This window comes from Emys orbicularis, chromosome 3 (genome assembly GCF_028017835.1).
Source record: "Emys orbicularis isolate rEmyOrb1 chromosome 3, rEmyOrb1.hap1, whole genome shotgun sequence".
In the NCBI taxonomy this organism is placed as follows: Eukaryota; Metazoa; Chordata; order Testudines; family Emydidae; genus Emys; species Emys orbicularis.
In genome coordinates this window covers 23,632,981-23,652,968 of record NC_088685.1, presented here as the reverse complement: position 1 = coordinate 23,652,968, position 19,988 = coordinate 23,632,981, and the positions used below count along the sequence as shown (strand labels likewise).

The 19,988-nt window shown below is 45.1% G+C and overlaps 1 protein-coding gene across 1 annotated transcript in view; it reads right to left on the bottom strand.

Annotated features, from left to right (window-relative positions):
• The window catches only part of HS1BP3 (HCLS1 binding protein 3), a 71,912-nt gene that overhangs the window by 27,001 nt on the left and 24,923 nt on the right, over positions 1-19,988 (bottom strand). The gene's annotated exons all lie outside the window — the stretch shown is intronic.

Here is a 19,988-nt window from a genome sequence, read left to right as displayed (position 1 = left end):
TGTATATTTATGAACACAATTACTGAGACTGCACACACAATTGCAAATTAGTGAACAAACAGGCCTGGATTGTTAACACAGTTTGAAAATCTGGGTGATGATTTTTTCTGAAATACAGGCAGAAAACAAAAAAGTTCCAGTAATATATGAAAGAATTATATTAACATGTTAGGACTAGCACTCGAATTCATAATTTGAAGGAAAAAGCTAATTAATATAAACCTGCATCTCAATCTCCATTTAGAAAACAGGCTTGAACAACTAAAGTGGTACTATACTAACACTTCTTCAGCTTAAACCACTGCTATAAAACAAAGCGCCTCTGCACATTGGTTCACACAGAAAACAAAATGTCATCTGCTGCTCTCTCTCTATTCCAAGTGTTCACTTTCCGAAGCTGTATGATAACAGACAAGACAAAAGGGTCATTCTCATCTGCCTAGGAGGAGGGGTGCCGAATGGGAAATCTAAGCCAGCCAGCTCACCCAGAGTGACGGCTCATCACTAAGCAATGTTGACAAGCGCTTACTGTAGGGCAAGTTCACCTCAAAAAGTCGTCGGGCTTTTCTTGCAGACACCAGGGCAGAAAAATCAGTTAATAGTGATTGAAATGCGTTCAGGGTCTCAAAAAGCAAGAGAAGAAGTTATAAAAGGTAGAAAAGTACCCTCATTTTGAAAACAATTTTAAATGAGAAAATTATCAAGTAGGGAAAATTTCCTTCTCTGAGATCTTCGGACCAGGCTGCTCTTGGATTATATAGTTCCAACCAACCAACAGCCGGGGACAAATCATTAAGGGCAAGTTTTACAAGAGTTCAGCTCCCATTTAGGAACCTAAATACATGGCCAGGTTTTCTGAAGCACTCAGCACCCAGGAGTTTCTATTGTTCTGAATGGAAACTATTGGATGCTGAGCGCTTCAGAAAATCTGGCCCTTAGCTTTTAATGACGCTACACTCCTATGTCATTTGAAAGCAGACCTCCAACCGACTGTAGTGAAACTATTTTTGTTGATATACAATAACCAATATCTTTAATCATAAATATGAATAGTTCCATGAAAACTCTGATTTTAATCTACACAGGCACTAATTTACACAGGGAAGGAACCTGGACTGGTATACAAGATCTTAAAGGAAGAAAACTGCCAGGTATGAAATATTTTCTCATCTTTCTGGATCTCCTAGACCAGTCCAGACATTTGGAACGGGCTAAAACAAGGTTAAGGCTAACAAGATAAAATTTTCAAAATATATCAGGATGACACATTCACAGCATACAGTGATAATGAAATACTTTCTATTGCAACTGTAACTAGCATTGATATTAAAACAGCAACTGCTACAGTTAAAAATGTTCAAATCTGTAGGGCTGGATAAACTGTATCCAGGGGTTTTCAAAAGAATTGGCCAAGAAGCCCCCTGAGCCACTGATGTTGATATTTTAACAATGTTTTGAATTCTGGGTAAGTTCCAGAGGAATAATTTTTTTAAAAGCTAATATTGTGCCAATATGTAACAAGGTTAAATGGGACAACGTGGGTATCTTTACATTGGTTAGCTTGATATCAATCCTGGATAAAATCATGGAAAGGCTGATAAGGGACGCAATCAGTAAAGAATTAAGAGGATGGTCCCATAATTAATACCAATCAGCATGGTTTTATGGAAAATAAGTCTTGTCAGACAAACATGATATTGTTTATTAATGAGATTACAAATTTGGTTGATAAAGGTAACTGACATAAAGTCTGACATAGTATACTGAATATGTCCAAACCCTTGTTCTTGTCTTATGAGGCAGGAGAACAAAACCTCTCGGTCCACCTTCTCTGGGCGGCAGGGATGCTGTTGTGGCCAAAGCCACTACAGATGTAGCCTTCTTGGTGCTCCTCTGCAGCTGGTTCAAGTCCCTCCTCTGAATAAGGCAGAGTAGAGACCCGACCTTGGATTCCCCACATCCCAGGTGAGTGCCTTAACACTTAGCTAATGGTTTTCTGGGGTCTCTGTCTCTCTCTCTCTCTGACCAAAAATTCCACCCTGGATCCGAGAAACCTTCCAGATGAAAGCTTCAACAAAACAGACTCTTTCCTGCAAAAAGTCTCATTTTCAATGAGCTGGCATTTTCTGATGAAAAGCTGTTTCATCAAAAAAAAATCCCAACCAGCTGTAGGCCCAACCCTACACAGGAGTTATTCACAAATGTTTTAATCCCAAACACAGATTTAGCATCCATCACTAACTGTTCCAGGTGTGGGCCTTTAGACAGTAAACTCTTGAGCAAGGTCTGCATCTCACATCTGCAAAGCACTGTGCACATGCTGTATACATATCTAACCATAAAAAAAAAAAAAGAATATACAAGGAAATAGGCGTGACTAACGTAATGAAATCCAACCAACCTTACACTTTATATGTCCTCCTCTTTTAAATGTCCTGAGCAGCTTTATGATCTATGTCAATTAAGTTGATATGGAGAGAATGTAAAACGCCTCACCTAATAAACGTGTATTTACTGTGTACTGGAGAGGTTCAGAGCAGCAGACACAAAAAGAGAGAACAAGGTTCCACAAATAAACAGCTTATAGTAATATATTAATCTAAACATAGGGTAATCTCTCTCTGACTTGACTCTGCCCTGGCACCTCTTTACATTTCACTTTGTACATCACATATCGCTGCTGGAAAATGTGAATGTGGTTGGGAAAATCTGAAATGCAGAGGTCTCCACATGTGTGCATTTACGGTATCAAATTTAATGAAACCTTTAATATCAGTGAGTACGATTACTACAGCTTCTAAAAAATAACAATGATGAATGCAAACAGCAATCATTTCTGGCGTTAGTGACCCGTTCCTTGAACAATGAAACTGGTAACAGTTGTTTCTAGTTTAGAGTCATATTTGAATAATTTTTCAGAACCACTCAATCAAGGAATTTATTTGAATGTGAAATTAACCCAGGGCCTGATTTTCAGAAGTGCTGAATACCTACAATTCTAAGTGAAAGCAATAGGCGCTGCAGGAATCCAACACCTCTGAACATCAAGCCCTAAATACAGGATGCTATTCTTACAGAAGAGCGACACTTAATCATTTAGAAACTGCTTTGCAGGGGTTTAATTTCATGCTGCCTAATCATCCAGTGCACTTCATCTCCTGGCAGTCCACAGTGGATCCTGCTGCACATGCCAGTCAGCCCCTCCATTACTCGCTGTGCTCATTGGCATAAGAGACAAGATTTCCACTGTGCTGCCGCCTCAACTGAATTTGCTGCGAAGTGTGCTCCATCACTACTGCATCCAAATGCTGAGCAGACACGAGAACCAGGGACATGGGAAGATCTCTGATTTTGTGTGTACAAAGTGGACGGAGAAGCCTAGAAGAAAAGGGCCCGTTTCCTTCTACTCCCCCAGCCCCAACCCTCACTCTAGCCTTCAAGGTTCCTTGGAAAATTATGTCTCAAGCACAGTTACCAACTTTCACGTGGTAAATAAGCACCCCGACTTTCACAATAAGCCAAAAATCAAGCAAATCCCATTTCAAAACAAGGCCAAAACAAGCCAATCCCTAAGAACCCCAACGCTCTATGTGACTAGATCCCCCCAGCGTGCAGTCTGGGACTGTGGTGGGCCCACTGTGCACACCTGACTCTCTCCCCCCCTTGCCCCTGCTTGCTGGGAGCCAATCAAAAAAGAAAGAAAAAAAGAGAGGCAACAAGATACAAGCAAAAAACTAGCCAACAAGCAACTCACAAGCCAATTAAGCCCAAAACAAACCCAATTTCTGAGGTTTTTTTTCGTGGGTTTGGCATGTCTCATCTCAAGATATCCACTCCTCTGGTCCTGGTATATACACAGTCCCACCCCCGTCCTAAGAGAGACCTCTGGCAAAGTACAAGGGATGCTCCAGTCTAAAACTTCCCCTGATATACCTGTTATACCACATCTCAGTAGCTTGTTATAAGCAAGACAAATGCTGGTTACTAAGGCAGTGGACAGATTCCAGCAATAGCTAGGTAGTATATGTAGACAAAATTACACCATTTTAAAGGTATAATACCTTGACTAGTTGATGATATGGCCCCAGGAAGCACCTGGCTTAGACTGGTCTTCCCTGCCCTCGCCTCAACCACATACTCTTCAGATGGGTCAGTTTTCTTCTTTATTGTTTTGCCTGCTGTGTCACTAGATAAAATGAACCAATTGCCAAAACCGAGCAATGGCTCCGCAGGAAACAACATAAAGCAAGACACACCGGAACACTGTAGGAGCTAAGTGATGGTGTGAATGTAGACAGAACAGCACACACTGGTGGTTGGTCACCGACTACTGGCTCCCTGCCAGCCAAGAGATCATCTGAACAATCTGCTTTTGTAATGTGAATTTAACAGCTTTCCAAAATTGAGGACTTAAAAAAATGAATATCTGTGCAATGGATCCTAGAAATAATTTGTATGTGGGCCCCTAATGTCATGAATAAAACCAATGCAAGAATAAAATTCTATTTCTCACACAAAAGACTTCATTAAGATTGTATGTATAGATGCAACAATTCATGTTAGAGGGGAAAAAGCCTCCCTCACATGTTCAAAACTGAGGAAATACAGAGATAAGTCGACACTTGTCATGCCAGGCATCCACCCTCCTTAACTTTACCCATGCGGGGAGGACAGTTTATCATTTTCCTTTCTTGGCAGAGAAAGGATTGAAATAGTCAACACAACTCACTGACTCATTGCTTTTAGAATTAGATTCATATATCCGTGACTCCGACACTTCTCAACCCACAAACCTTTGCATTTTGCATGTAAATAATTTCAGGACATGGGCACATGAGGTTTGTATATGGAATCACAATAGTTGGATAATTGGCTGCTATATGGAGTCATAGGACCCTATTTGGTGAAATTCTGTTTGCCCTCTGCATCTTGCAAGATCAGGCCTTTAAATGAAGAATAATTCAACCTAAACTGCACAAAGGCACTAAGTGTGGAATGAGTGTCCACATGGAGACTTAGTCGGAATATCCACTGTGTTTTAAATTCACATCCTAGCAATTTCACACTAATTTCTCCATGAATACCCTGTGTAGATAAGCCCTAAGAATGAGAGCCAAATGCCAGTGCTCCACAATGTAATGGGTTATGGTAGTACTCCATTCTCCAGCCAGGACTGATGCTACTAGACTAGCCTCCTTGCTTCCTCTCTCCAGTTGGCCATTGCGCCCACCTTTTCTCCAGGTAATGAGTGAGGCACCATCATTGCCTCCACAGAAGGGTTAGTACTGATGACAGAGTGCTGCAAACAGCAACTTTTATTACAAAGTGAATGACATGTACAACAGGGCCCAGTCTTCACCAGCATTAAGGCCTTTAAATATGTATTTAAGTTCATCCCTGTTCAGCAAAGCACTTAAGCACATGCTTATAGTTAAGCATTTTGTTGAACTCAGGCCTAAGTGCGTCTGAAGTCTGAACCCAACCTTCAACCCCCTTGACAGAGCATAACACAATAGTCTCAAAATGTCTGTCTAGTCATCAGACTCCCAGCTCCACCACGGACTCCTGTGAGACCTTGGACAGGTCACTATCTTGGTGACTGTTGCTCACCTCTACAATAACAATAGCATGACCTACCTCCCAGGTGTGTTGTGTGCTCCAGCTGCAATATATTATTGGTGCTTTCCAAAGCAGACTAGTATTTTTAAAGTTAATTTAGCATGGTTGTAAAACACCCAAAGGACAGACCCAGAGACTGTGTCTTATTTATTCATTGAACAGATACCTCATTGGCACAGACAGTACAAACTTCCCATACTGCTCCACCAGCTTTCTCAGTGCTAACCAGAATGGACCACTTTAGGAGTAGGTGTGCTTCAGCCGCTTGGCCTCTCTTCTGCTAAGTGTGTAACCTGCTATGGTACTTTGTAATGAATATCTGTCACTGGGCCTGGGCTAGCTTCAAACATACAGTGTTAACATAATGGGCTCTGCATCCCTTTCCTGATGGCTCAGAACCATCAAGTCCCAGGCAGGAGTCTCAGTTTAACGTGAAAAGATCAAAACCATGGTTAAAAAGGGCATATATAGTAATCCTACTGCTTTCAAAAAGAAAAATGAATATCCACAGTATAGTTTGTAATTAACCTCTCAAAGTCAGAATAGATTTATTGTCCTCTCTATAGATCAATTCCTACTGTATAATCAAATAATAAATCTGGATAGGAAGAAGTCACACTCTGGGAAGGGAAAAGCAAAAAAGTTCCATCTTAGCTCCAACAGAGCCCACACAGAGCTTTGTTTAACACATCAGAAAGGAACAGCTGTGGGGTGTATTTTATGCTATGCCTATTTTTCATGGCACAGTTCCTAAAACACAATTTCTAAACATATTTTCTATCGACAATAACCTCCGCAGGATCAGATAATGTGCAGTAACACTTGCTATTCCAGCAGCGCGTTGCAGAGACTGGAGACAGATCAGCTCAGCAAGGCCTCTATGGTTCCATATGCCCAGAGAATTATTATTTTATACAACAGCCGTATGATTTATTACAGGATTTTCCCCTTGCTCCCACATAGCTAACTGATGGTGTGCTACGGTCTCTCACTGCTGGCTCCCCCCTCCCCCTTTCCTTCATTTGGGGATAAGGATTAGGGGGGGGGGAGGGAGTAGATGCAACAGGGACAGGGAGCACAAATAGGTTTTCATGGACCCACAGGTACAAACCTCAAGCATTTGAATCCCAAGCGATCTCTGCACTGGGGAGTGAGGTGGAAAGAGGCCTGCGGCTGTGTATGGGCCTGCTCAGGAAGAGCTCCTTGCTGCTGACTCAGTGTGTGAACTTGGGCAAGTAGTTTGACCTTTCAGTGCCTCAGTTTACTCACCTGCAAAACTGAGATAATGGGCGAGATCCTCAGCTGGTATAACTTGGTGCCCAGCCAGTACAGCCAATGCAAATTTACATCAGTGGAAAATCTGGCCCAATAACACTTGTCTACTGTTACTCACAGCGGTGCTATAAATTAACTAATGTTCATAAAATGCCTGGCAATCCTTTGGACGAAAGGCCCTGTGCAGTAAAGAAAGTACATGATTATTCTACCCTGATGTAATGAACCAACCTTACTTGGAATAAATGCTGATAACAAAAAGAGCAAAGATGTAAAAAACAATTCTACACCATTTAGTTTTTGCTTTAGCAGTTATTCTTGCCATGTCATTAATTCAGGGTAAATTATATGAACTTCTGCTAAAAATCAACAAAATTTCCATATCCAGATCCGTAAGCTGAAGTGTTTCTGATCAAAATTCAAACGTCCCCACATAAATTTAAATGATTACCACTTCTATCTATCTTACCTCCGCATCTGACCCCATTATCGTAGCATCTGAGTGCCTCAGGCTTTGATGTATTTATCCTCAGAGCATCCCTGGGAGGTAGGAACGTACTGTCCCCATTTTACACCTGGGGAACTGTCACAGGGTGCCCTACTCACAGCTGTAGTGCCTCCTTCTGGCCATGTTTTGGGATTAGCTCTGCCTGGCCGATGCCCCTTCTTGCAGTTGGACTCTGTCACTCTCTCTGTGTCTCACTCTCTCAGGGCTCAGCTTTACCCCCTCTGTGGCTTGGCTCTCTGGCCAAGTCACCGTAGTCCTTCCTTTCTGGGATACCAAAGTGTCTCGCGGCCCACTGACCTAGGCAGTCTTCTCATTCACTCCCCCCCTTAATGGTGCCACTTCGGCAGTGCCTGGCAGGGGAACCCAGGCCCACTCTTTACACTGGGTTCCAGCCCAGAGACCCTACAACAAGCAGCCAAGGTCTGCACAGTCCTGAACCTTACTGCTATATCACTGGGCTGTTTCCTACCTTGCCTTCTCTCTAACCCTGAAAGTGACCACAGCCTCACTCTCCCATCTGCCCTCAGCTGCTGGGCTTTATACAGGTCCCTCCTCTTCCTGTCCAGATAAGCCTCATCTCTAATTAGTCCTTGCCCCATGGCTCCTCCTCCAGGTGCAGCCTAGGCAGTTAATTGGCCCACCTAGCCACCTTAACCCCTTCAGGCCTTGTGTGGGGTGCAAACCCCATGACAAGAACTGAGGTACAGAGGGGCTAAGTGACTTGCCCACGGTCACACAGGAAGTCTGTGACAGAGCAGAGAATTGAAACCAGTTAGAACTGGTTGGAAATACTAACTACACAGTTTTTCAGTGGAATGGCCTACTGAAATCAAAACATTCAACAGAGATAGTTTGATTTAGACAAAGTTTCTCTAGAAACTAGCCAAGGTTCTTATGGGAAGCTGGCTGGTTTCCTGCTAGCTTGCTTGCCTGGCTTCTCAGCAGCCCAGACTGAGGAGCCCAGGCTGCCAGGGTCTGCAGCTCTGGAGCAGATTGCCCTCAAGTCGGGGACCCCACGGCTTCCATCCCCTTTTGCAGAGAATTTAATTTTTTTTTTGTAAACACAAAATAGCAAAATCCTCCATGAAATGGAATTATCTTTCTCCATCCAGCTCTAAAACCAGTTCTCCAGAGTCCCAGGTTAGTGCCCCCTGCACACACTGGACCACCTGTCCTCCTCTCTACTTAATTCATAAACTAAACTGTAAACTCTTTTGGGAAGGGACTGCTTGTTTATAATATTTGTACAGAGCCTAGCACAGTGGGACCCCGGCCTCTAAGTATTACTGGAATACAAGTAATAAATAACAACAATAGAGGGTCAAATCTAATTGCCCTTGAAATAAATGGAAAGACTCAGTTGGAGCTGGATTTAGACCTCAAGGACTAGATTCTTAAAAGGTATCTAGGCATTACTTGTGCTCAGCATTACAATGCCTAACTGATTTAGGAGCTTAAACCTCATTTTCAAGTGGTACTCGAGCAAGAACTTCTATGACAAGCTCATTACACTCAGGTCCGGCCCATGCTAGAAGTATAGCCAAGCAGCAAACCTCTCACAGAATTGAAAAACAAGACCTCTTTAGCAAATGGATTGAGATAATCTTGTAAAGTTATTGTGAGGTCAAGAGGCAGTGCTGTGTGTTCAAGGAAGCTTTCAAGACTCTCTAAGTAAACACTATTCCAGACAAAAATATTTGCAGTTCAACAAAGGAGGGCACAGAATCGGTTTGGAAATCGTCTCTTTGCTTGGCTGCTCCAACCAGTTTAGCTACCATGTTTGGCTAACTGCAGAGTTGCGAGGGAAAGCAGCACTGGAGGTAGCAAACCTAGTACAGATTCAAATAAATGGACTGTTGTTTCAAGAATTTAGTTATTTACGTGAGGGATTTTAGCAAATGATTTCAATCTGTGCACTTGGTCCACTGCTTCTTGTCCTAAGTCCTACCAAACACTGTGTTCCCAGCCTATAGTTAATCAAATGTTAGAATAAAAGCCTTAAAATTCCACCTGGGGACTTTTTCATTTATGTACTTATTTTTCCTTTTAGTGCCCACGAAACATCTTGAACTACTGGGAGGTGTGATGGGGCGCCTGCCGCACACTGGGCTCTAAGGGGGTAATAGAGCCCTTGGGAGGCTGCATAGGAGGCAGCCAATCCGAGAGGGGCTGCGAGGAGCAGCCAATCAGGGCCGGGCTGGCCCATATAAGAAGGGCTGCAGAACAGAGCAGATTCAGTCACTCCCTGGAGCTTGAGGAGGGAGGTGGACTGGCTGCCTTACAGGCTGAAGGCAGCAAGCACCCTGGACAGAGCAGTGCTGCAGGCAGAGACCCAGGGAGCTAAAGGCACCTCCTGGTGGGCTGCAGACATTTGCAGGCTAAGGCCCTAAGGCAAAGAGGGTGCTGGGGCTGCGGGGAAGAGGCCCAGGGAAATCTACTGAGCAGTTGGGGGGGCACTGCAAGCAGCGGCCATCTGCAGGGTCCCTGGGCCAGGACCTGGAGTAGTGGGCAGGCCTGGGTCCCAACTCCCACTTGCCACTGAGGAAGTGGCTGGACTGAGGGACTGTGATACTGTCCCCTGGAAGGGGGAGGGAACACAGAGTGTGGCACACCCAGAGGGCTGTGTCCCGAACAAGATGCTGCAGTCCTGGGAGTGACGTGGGTCTCTGGAGCAGAAGCGATGGTGGCGAGACATCACCAGAAGAGGGCACACTGGTGTACATAGCTAATCCCCAGGACAGCCAGCAGGAGGCGCCGCAGTGGTGAGTCCCGTCCTGTCATAGGAGGACATCTAGCACCGCCTGCTGCTAGGCAAGCTTCCTCAACCCTGAACTTGCTTCACACATGATCAGTCCTTGTCCTCTCTCCTGAGACTGCCACAGGGGTGTTCGTTATGGCTGCAGTAGTTTTCAATGACAGTCACACCCGTCTACTAGGATCTGGACAGAGGCTGGCCGTCCGTTTTAGATATTCCGCTCAACGTGAAAAAGCATTTGGAGGTTGATCCAAAACCCACTGAAGTTAATGGAAAGATTCCCATGAACTTCAATGCCCTTCATCGTCGTTAATAACAGCCTGGATTTGATTTTGCATTTCTAGAATGCCTTCCATTACAGGATCGCAAAGCTTTTGGCAGAGCTGAATTCAGCCTCACAAACCCACCTACAAAGTAAGTATTAACCTCTGTTTTCCCATTGGGAAACCAAGGCATACAGCTGTTAAATGACTTACCCAAGATCACCCTGTGTCAGATCCAGGAGCAGAACCTAGATGTGCCAATTCCCAGTTTGTACTTTAAGCTCTGTACTTTTACAAGGCCATTCTTCCTCCTTGAGCTGGCAGTCTAGATGGGAAAAGTTCCACAATGTGTTACCAGACTACAGATCAATCCAATTACCACAGGAGAATCAGATCCTAGGCTGCTTTAATTTGCACCAGCTAATAACTGTATAGTTATACCAGACAATGAATGGCACTTCTGGAAATGTTTTATGGTTTGCTCCCAAAAATCATTTTGCAATGGCCAATTCTTTGGGCCTTTAAAATAGGGTAAATATCTTTGTAGCAAGTATGTTGTTCCAGGAGACCATAGAACCAACGTTCAGTCTGTTGGGTTGGGCGCTTAATTGTTCAGATGGATGGGGATGCAAGATTTGCCACAGGGATTTAAACTGAAGGAACATTCACTCCCCCAAACAGGCTTCTTTCAAAGCAAATGATTCATTTAAACTCATTAAATAGAAAACAACAGGTAACTGAAATTCATCCCCTATTAGCAATTTGTCTCCGCTAGAAAGCAGTTCCCTAGATCTATTGATTAAACATTTCCTGAGGCTCAGTACAGACATCAGGCTAATCAATGAGGTAATGCTTTTTTAAAAATTCTAATTGAGGGCTTGAGTCAACCCATTATGCTAAAGCCCATGAGACAAAACATGTTTAAAAGCTGCCCAATTACATCATGCTTGGCTCTCATAACAAAGCTGGAGTATAAAGGGACTTTGGATTTTGTTTAGCTGTGAAATTACCCTGCACAGCTTTTAAGGAATCTGCTGCTTTCTACATATTTACATCAGTTAGCCTAAGGCTTGTCCTCTATGCTTGCAAGGCTGTAGCTTCTGTTTGACTTTCATGTTATGTTTTGTTCTACATGGCTACAGGTGACTGTCTATATTATTGTTAAATAAGAAGAAAGAACCATAGAACAAGGGAAAATAACAACAGAGAGGTTTGCCAAAAGGATTATAGAAATTATTTAATAGTCTGTTCAAACTAGTAGCAATATTATTGCAGTTTTATTAACTGGTGTTATTTGGTTCTCTGCAATTCTTCTATACATAAAGTGGGTGGCAAATTTTATTGTTTTATATATTAAAATATTACAAACAAGGAATAGGATCCACTGAAGATCTCATGGCAATTTTTTCAAAAGCAGTAGGTACCTCTGCTTTTGAAAAAATTGCCATGAGATCTTCAGTGGATCCTATTCCTTGTTTGTAATATTTTAATATATAAAACAATAAAATTTGCCACCCACTTTATGTATAGAAGAATTGCAGAGAACCAAATAACACCAGTTAATAAAACTGCAATAATATTGCTACTAGTTTGAACAGACTATTAAATAATTTCTATAATCCTTTTGGCAAACCTCTCTGTTGTTATTTTCCCTTGTTCTATGGTTCTTTCTTCTTATTTAACAATAATATAGACAGTCACCTGTAGCCATGTAGAACAAAACATAACATGAAAGTCAAACAGAAGCTACAGCCTTGCAAGCATAGAGGACAAGCCTTAGGCTAACTGATGTAAATATGTAGAAAGCAGCAGATTCCTTAAAAGCTGTGCAGGGTAATTTCACAGCTAAACAAAATCCAAAGTCCCTTTATACTCCAGCTTTGTTATGAGAGCCAAGCATGATGTAATTGGGCAGCTTTTAAACATGTTTTGTCTCATGGGCTTTGCGGCAAATTCCAACTTAGATACTTCTATTACATCTACCTACAATTCTCCCAGCATTTCCCTTGAATAAGGTATTCTCCACTTATTTTCCTAGGCTGCAATGTGGTAATACTATAAAGTAGTAAACAATCACTGAGTTTTACCCCAGAGGTAGCTGCATTTTTATTATGGATGAAGAGATCACGCTATACACCGTGCCGTTTAAATTTGCATAGCTCTTTGTAATCCTCTGGGATGAGAAAGTAATTTTTGTGTTTATATAACCTATTTATAAGCACTACCAAATATATTCCGGGGTCTAATCAGAAGGAAAATGAAGCATACTAAAAATAATTTACTTAAATTCCTTCCCAAAGGATCTTGAAGTGCTTTACAAACTTTAATTATATACATAAATTTGGAATAACTCTATCCATCTATGAAATGCACATACCGCTGTGCTAAAATATGGCAACTGCTTAAGAGTACAACAGCAATTCTCCCCAGAGCCTGGGAAATAATGACCAGAGGATCTTTTATAACCAGAAATTTAACAATAGATCAAGAGATGCACAAGCAGCAGCAGAATGTGCCCTCGCTAAAAGCTTGCTCCGATATTGGTCCCTCACTGACAGAAGAAAAACTGAAATTTGTCCAAGGAATAGGAAAGCAATTAATTATATCTGAAAAAAAGGAATACACAGAGACCAATTTTAGGTTCCTAAATTATCATAGAGCAGACATTTTGCTACATGGTTAGCACCTCAATGCCAATTTGAGAGCTGTGGCATCCAATTCAGAATGCTTATTCACTATTTTTCTTTTTGCATTTGGCTGCCAAATTTGATATCCTGAATGAGCAGCAGTGGATGGAACATGGGAGTGGGAGTCAGGAACTCCCAAATTCAAATCCAAGTACCTAACCAGACTTGAGCTATGACCTTCAGGAAGCCTATTTATACTGAGGAAGAAACCATTACAGGGAGCATGAGTTACAGAAGATGGTTGGTTCTTCAGCACATCCACACAGCAACACTGTTTGAGAGGACCCACAGAGGAAAGGTTCTATAACTAGGGCTCTACCAAATTTAGGGTCCCCTTTGGTCAATTTCACAGTCAGAGGATTTTTTAAATTGTTAATGTCGTGATTTCAGCTATTTAAATCTGAAATGTCACGGTGTTGTAATTGTAGGGTCCTGACCCAAAAAGGAGTTGTGGGGGGAGGGTCGCAAGGTTATTGTAGGGGGGGTTGCGGTACTGCTACCCTTACTTCTGCGCTGCTGCTGGCGGCGGCGCTGCCTTCAGAGCTAAGCGGCTTGAGAGCGGTGCCCAGCTCTGAAGGCAGAGCCACCGCCAGCAGCAGCGCAGAAGTAAGGAAGGCAGGGTATTGTATTGCCACCTTTACTTCTGCGCTGCAGCCTGTAGAGCTGGGCCCTCAGTCAGCAGCCGTCTTTCTCCAGCCCCCCAGCTCTGAAGTCAGCACAGAAGTAAGGATGGTAATACTGACACCCCCCTAAAATAACCTTGCAACCTCCCCACCCCCTACAACTCCCTTTTGGGTCAGCACCCCTTATTTGAGAAACACTGGTCTCCCCTGTGAAATCTGTAGAGTACAGAGTAAAAGCACACAAAAGACCCGCTTTCATGGGAGGAGACCAGATTTCACGGTCCATGACGCATTTTTCACAGACGTGAATTTGGTAGGGCCCTATCTATAACCCATGACCCACTCCCTGAGCCATCCAGTCCCCCTGTATAGCACTCCACACCAATTACATCATGCTCCGCTTGGACAGGAAAAATCCCTTTCTGACTCTTGCAGCAATTAATGAGTGATGAAGCAGTGCCAGAAGTGGAGTGAGGGCGCCATGGGGTTTAGCATGTGGCTTATTAGCTCAACTCTGTTTTGTTCTGAAGCAGGCTTTGCTTGTTTGTTTTTAAATAATCTTCCCACCCCCACCCTTACATACACAGAAAGTGTGTGGCAAATTTTATTGTTTATTATGTTAAAATATTAAACAAGGAATAGGATCCACTGAAGATCTCATGGCAATCTTTCAAAAGCAGAGGTACCTATTGCAACAAATTCCAACTTCGATACTTCTATTGTATCTTATATCTACACTGTCCTCCCCCAGAGGGTTTATAGGTCTCTTGGACAAAGCGTATTAAAGCAGGGACGATGTACAAGAATGACAGACCGCGTCAGGGAGTGGGATCCAGGCCTAGGAGGTAACAGGGAAACGAACAGTGGGAGGCAGGGGCGGCTCCAGGCACCAGCGCACCAAGCGCATGCCTGGGGCAGCAAGCCACAGGGGGCGGCCTGCCGGTCACCGTGAGGGCGGCAGTCAGGCTGCCTTCGGAGGCATGCCTGCGGGAGGTCTGCCGGTCCCCCGGTTTCGGCGGCGGGTACGCCTAAGGCGCGGGACTGGCGACCTCCCACAGGCATGCCGCCGAATCCGCGTTACCAGCGGACCTCCCGCAGGCATGCCGCCGAAAGCCGCCTGACTGCCGTGCTTGGGGCGGCAAAATACATAGAGCCGCCCCTGGTGGGAGGAGTCCATAATGGGGGCAAAAAGTTACATAGCAAAGAAAGACAAATAAGGAACAGAAGGTGATGGAACAGGTGGGAGTCAGGCTGTGGAAAGCCTTTAAGGACCTCAGCTTTGATGCAGAAGGAAAGGGGAAGCCCATGACGGGATCTGAATCAAGGGGGTATCCAAGAAATGAACACAGCTAAAACACAGATCAAGCTGTATCAACAGACACACAGATAAACTATAGCAATAAAATTCCTAGAGGAATGAGAGCACCTCTCCCATGCTCCTATCTATTAGGTTTGAAAGGGAACAGAAATGCTATGTCAGACGTTTAAAAACAGCAGGGGAGCCTATCCAGAAAAACATTTAATCAAAGATTTTTTAGAACTGATCCCATGAGGCTGAGAACTGAGGCTCCAAATAAAGCCAAAGGAAGCTGGCTTAAAGGGGAGTGGCTCAGCCCCTCTCCGGATCAGCAATACACACGCCACAGTTAAAAAAAAAGAGCTATGGCACCAAGCCACTGTCTCCAATTTGAAAATCTCTTGAGGTTGTTGCCCTAAAATGTTTCACAAGAGGAGTGAATGGACTGGAGGAACGGAAGGGTTGTTTAATGGGGTTTGTAAGTTGCAGTTCCGACAGCAACTGGATTGGAATCAGCACAAATATTTGTGTCACTTGGCAGCAGTGATGTCCAAGCATGGTTTGCGACCTTCACTGGTGACTCAACAATTGACAGCAAATAAAGATCTGCCTGTTTAGAACTCTAAAGGCTTCACAGCTGGACGTACATACTGCCCTACAACTGCACGCTAGGAAAATACAGCATTTGAAAGGAGTTCTCCTTTGCTTGTTTTTCTTGTCCAAAGTACATTTAAACAACCACCTTGTAACATGGGCCTTCCCCTTTCCTTGCTGCCTTGGCCCCAGTTCCTAATGATAGTGCCCTGGCAGAAGGGAATGGGACAGAGCAGCAGGGTCGTTGCTGATGTGGGAGAGTTCAACTGGATTCAGAGGAGAGATCATACACTTTGCTAGCCAGGGCCCAAAGACTAGGGTGACTAGATGTCCTGTTTTTAATGGGACAGTCCCGTATTTAAGCATTCTTCCAGATATCCTGACTTTTTGTTAAATATGGGCAAATTGTCCCGTATTTTCTGGGATCGCAGCACAGAGCCAGCAGCGGGGGGCAGCAAGCGGCCCTGCCGCCCCCCTTTGTCTCGCCAGTGTACGCCCGCGACAGAATCTCCCTTGCAGCCTTCTCCAGCGGCAGCAGCAGCACCAGTGCCAGGGATGGGCAGTGACAGCACGGCCAGGAGCAGCCCAGGCTCCACTACTCCCCCTGTTCCTGCTGCTGCACCTGCCCCGCCACCCTCCTGGGCAGCACTCCAACTTCGCTGCCATCAGCTCCCACCTTGCATGGGGGAGAAGCCAGAGCTGGGCGTGCCCTTCCTCCTCTGTGCACCTGCTGTGCTCCCTGCTCCTCCGGGCAGAGGGGGCAGTGGGAGCAGGCTGTGAGCAGCGTTTCACCTCACAGCCTACCCGCCCCCCCGCCGCACATGGGACCCTTAGTGGGGTGTGGAGGAACGTGGTGGGTCATGACAATGCCAGCCCTGCACTGGAGGGAGGGCTAGGAAGAGCGGATTGGGCTGGCCAGTCTGCCCTACATGGGGGGCCTCAGGCAGCCCCACGCGCGGGCATGGGGGTGGGGGGTGGCTCGGACCCCCAGCCCTGCAGGCAGGTGATGGGGGGCTCTGACCCCCAGCCCCGCATGCGGGGGGGGGGGGGCTTGGAGGACCAGCCTCGTGCGCAGGGGAGAAGGGGGGGTCAGACCAGCCCTAGGGGGGGTAGAGAGGATCACAGGGGATCGCAGGCAGGCAGCTGGGTGCTCGGACCAGGTTGGGGGGTCGCAGGCAGGTAGTGGGGGCATCAGATTGGGGGGGGGGTCACTTGCAGGCGGCGGGATGGCTTGGGCCAGCCCAAGAGCATGGGGGCTGGGGGACCTCAGGGAGGGCTTGGGCCAGCCTGGGGGTGTCCTGTTTTCCCTTTGGGAAAATATGGTCACCCTACCAAAGACCCATAAGAAATTGCTAACATAGGACCAAATACAACTGTGAATTCATGGGGGGGGGGGCAAGAGGAGGGAGAATGCAAGGGGGAGTGTTTCTGAGGGACCAAAATTGAGACATGTCCAATTTTGGTCCCTCAGAAACACTCCCCCTTGCATCAGGAAAGAAAGGTAAAAAGTTCTAAAATCATCTGTTGCCTGCATACCTGCAGAGAGCAGGCCCCTATCAGACTCCACTGGAGACAGAGCAGACCCATATGACAGACATAAGAATGCCAGTGGCGTAGCCAGGTGGAGGGAAGAGGGGGAGTGGGGGGGAAAAAAAGGCGCCACCCGCTGTGGCGCTTTTACTCACGGGGCGGTGCTCCGGGTCTTCGGCGGCACCTCGGCGGCGGGACCTTCACTCGCTTCGGGTGTCTTCGGCGGCACTGAAGCTTCATCGCCGAAATGCCGCCGAAGACACCCGAAGCGAGTGAAGGTCCCGCCGCCGAGGTGCCGCCGAAGACCCGGAGCGCCGCCCCGTCAGTAAAAGCGCCGCAGCGGGTGGCGCCCAGTTCACACCCACACCGCGGCAAGGAGCGGAACATCAGGCCTGGCTGGGCCACACGTGGAAGGAAAGGGGCGGCTGGAGCTCACGGGGCGCTGGGACCCCGCACGCCGGGGCATCCCCGGGGGAGGGGAGGGTGGACGACATGTGGGGAGGGGGCGCTGCCGGGGGGACCCTGGATCCCAGCGGGGGGGGGCTCCCAGCGGGGGGCAGCAGCACTGCCTTGAGGGCAGCGTGGACTCGGAGTCGATGGGCCAGACCCAGCGCAGCGCACACTGAGCAGGGGACCCCTGAGCTGGGCTGTACCATCTCCCATTGGCCTGGAGCAGCAAACCGCGGCCACTGGGAGCCGCAATCGGCCGAACCTGCAGACGCAGCAGGTAAACAAACCGGTCCGGCCCACCAGGGGCTTTCCCTGCACAAGCGGTGGAACAAGTTTGGGAACCACTGGTCTAGATAATACTTAGTCCTGCCTTGAGTGCAGGGGACTGGACTAGATGACCTCTCTAGTTCTATGATAATTTCCCCTAATATATGAAGAAGCCAGTGTTATCTAGGAAGTTTGCAAAATCCACCTCTGAAAAAGTAACTTGTACATATACACCATAACTGCTCCAGAGCCAACTGGACCTTTACATTCACACGTGCAGATAAAACATTACAACCGACAAGGGGCAGAAAACTCCAGAGTTAAGGCTGAAGATCTGCCTTCATCTCAGGGACTGGGTTTTCTTTCTGGACCTTACATAGTTCATTCACAGGAGACCCAGAACAGTGGGAGATTGTAAAAGGTATCTACAGGCTATCAACATGTACAGATGTTATTTGCTGTGGGGGAGGGGAGTAAATGGCTGGTATTTATATATTTTATTGTGGTAAAAACCAGGCCATTTTATTTGAGATGTTACTGTGAAATTTAATTATGGCAGAGTGCCTAAAGCCAGGGTTCAGCTCCTATTTATGTTTTTGTACAGTGCTTTGCACAATGGGGTCCTGGGCTTCAAAGTACCACAGTAATACAAATAAATAATAATAATAAATAAAGATATATAGCACAAGATCAGCAATGCAGGCACAAAAGGAGCTGCTCAAGACATGAGGCTTGGTTCTGATCTCCATTTTCCTTGGTGTAAAATGGGAGTTACTTCCACTGAAGCTGGTGGAGTTACACCAGTGCAACAGCAGCATAAGATCAGATTCAGGCTGATCATTTCAACTTTAAATTTCTGGCTTTTGTAACACCCTTAATATTGGTGCTTTGTGCACAACTTTTTTTTTTTTAAAAGAACCAGATTAGCTGGATGCCAGAACAGCCACCTGTTAAACTTGAGTTTACTGTTCAAAGCATTTGATTTTTTTAAAAATTCACCAACAATGCAGAAATTCCCACTGTAGCGGAGTACATATTTTTAAGTGCCTTATTTGCTCTTACTTAGGCAAAACTCCATTGATTTTAGTAAGAATGTTGCTTTGGTAGGAAGTGTTGAACAGGAAGCTAAATGTGGATTAAGTGCCAGATCTGGTCATCCCTCAATACACTAAAGAGATCCAAAGATTCAGACTTTTAGACGCAAGTCAAACCACCGCAGAACAGAAACGCAAACTTCTTGTTTGTTTTGGCACTGTGAATTCTTTCCAGCTTATCTTTGGTGTAAGTGGGAAATCCAACAATACATTTTCTAACTCAAAAGATCATTTTCCTATCCAAAAAAGGACAGCTTCTTTTGTAAGTTCACCAGCTGGGGATCATTTTGTGCGAAGTATTGCTATACCTAGAGTCTCATTGTAAACAGTAATTTAACCATTTTTTAAAAATCCATCTTTAAAAAAAAAAAAAAAGAAATAATTTGGATACTTGGCAAAGAACCTGTTCAATTGCTAAATGAGTAAAGGTTAAAATATTCCAATGACAAGCAAGGAATGAAATACACTAAGTAAAAAGAACAATGTCTGAAAGTTAGTAATTGCAACTTGTTCTAATAGTGGCAATGAGCTCTAAAACATGCTTCCAGAATTAAACATTTCTGCTTGGCCCGACTGCAGCGTGGGAGACCCAGGCTCGGGAATGACCTTAGGTTAAATCATGTTCAGATTTAAGTGGGAGAAGTAAAAGGAAAGGTCCATACCATGTCGCCATCCTAGGGAGGAACCAGTTCAGAGCAGTATTAAAGTCCTAAGCCAAGATTTTCAGAAGTAACTGGTGATTTTGGGTGTCTGACTTGACACACCTTAAAGGAGCCTGATTTTCAGAGGAGGGTGCTTAGCATTTTCTGAATATCAAGATCCTTTAAATTATCTCAAGTTGGGCACTGCTGACAATCCACAATATTGCTGTTGTCACTGCTGACAATCCTAGTGACAGAGGTAAGCCAATTTAGCCGCAGGGTTTCTGTTGCAATTTAGAAGGGTTTTGGGAATTAGTGAGGGATTTCAGATTTAAATAAAGAAAATAATTGCCTTAGAATTACAAGATAAGTAGGTATCTAGGTT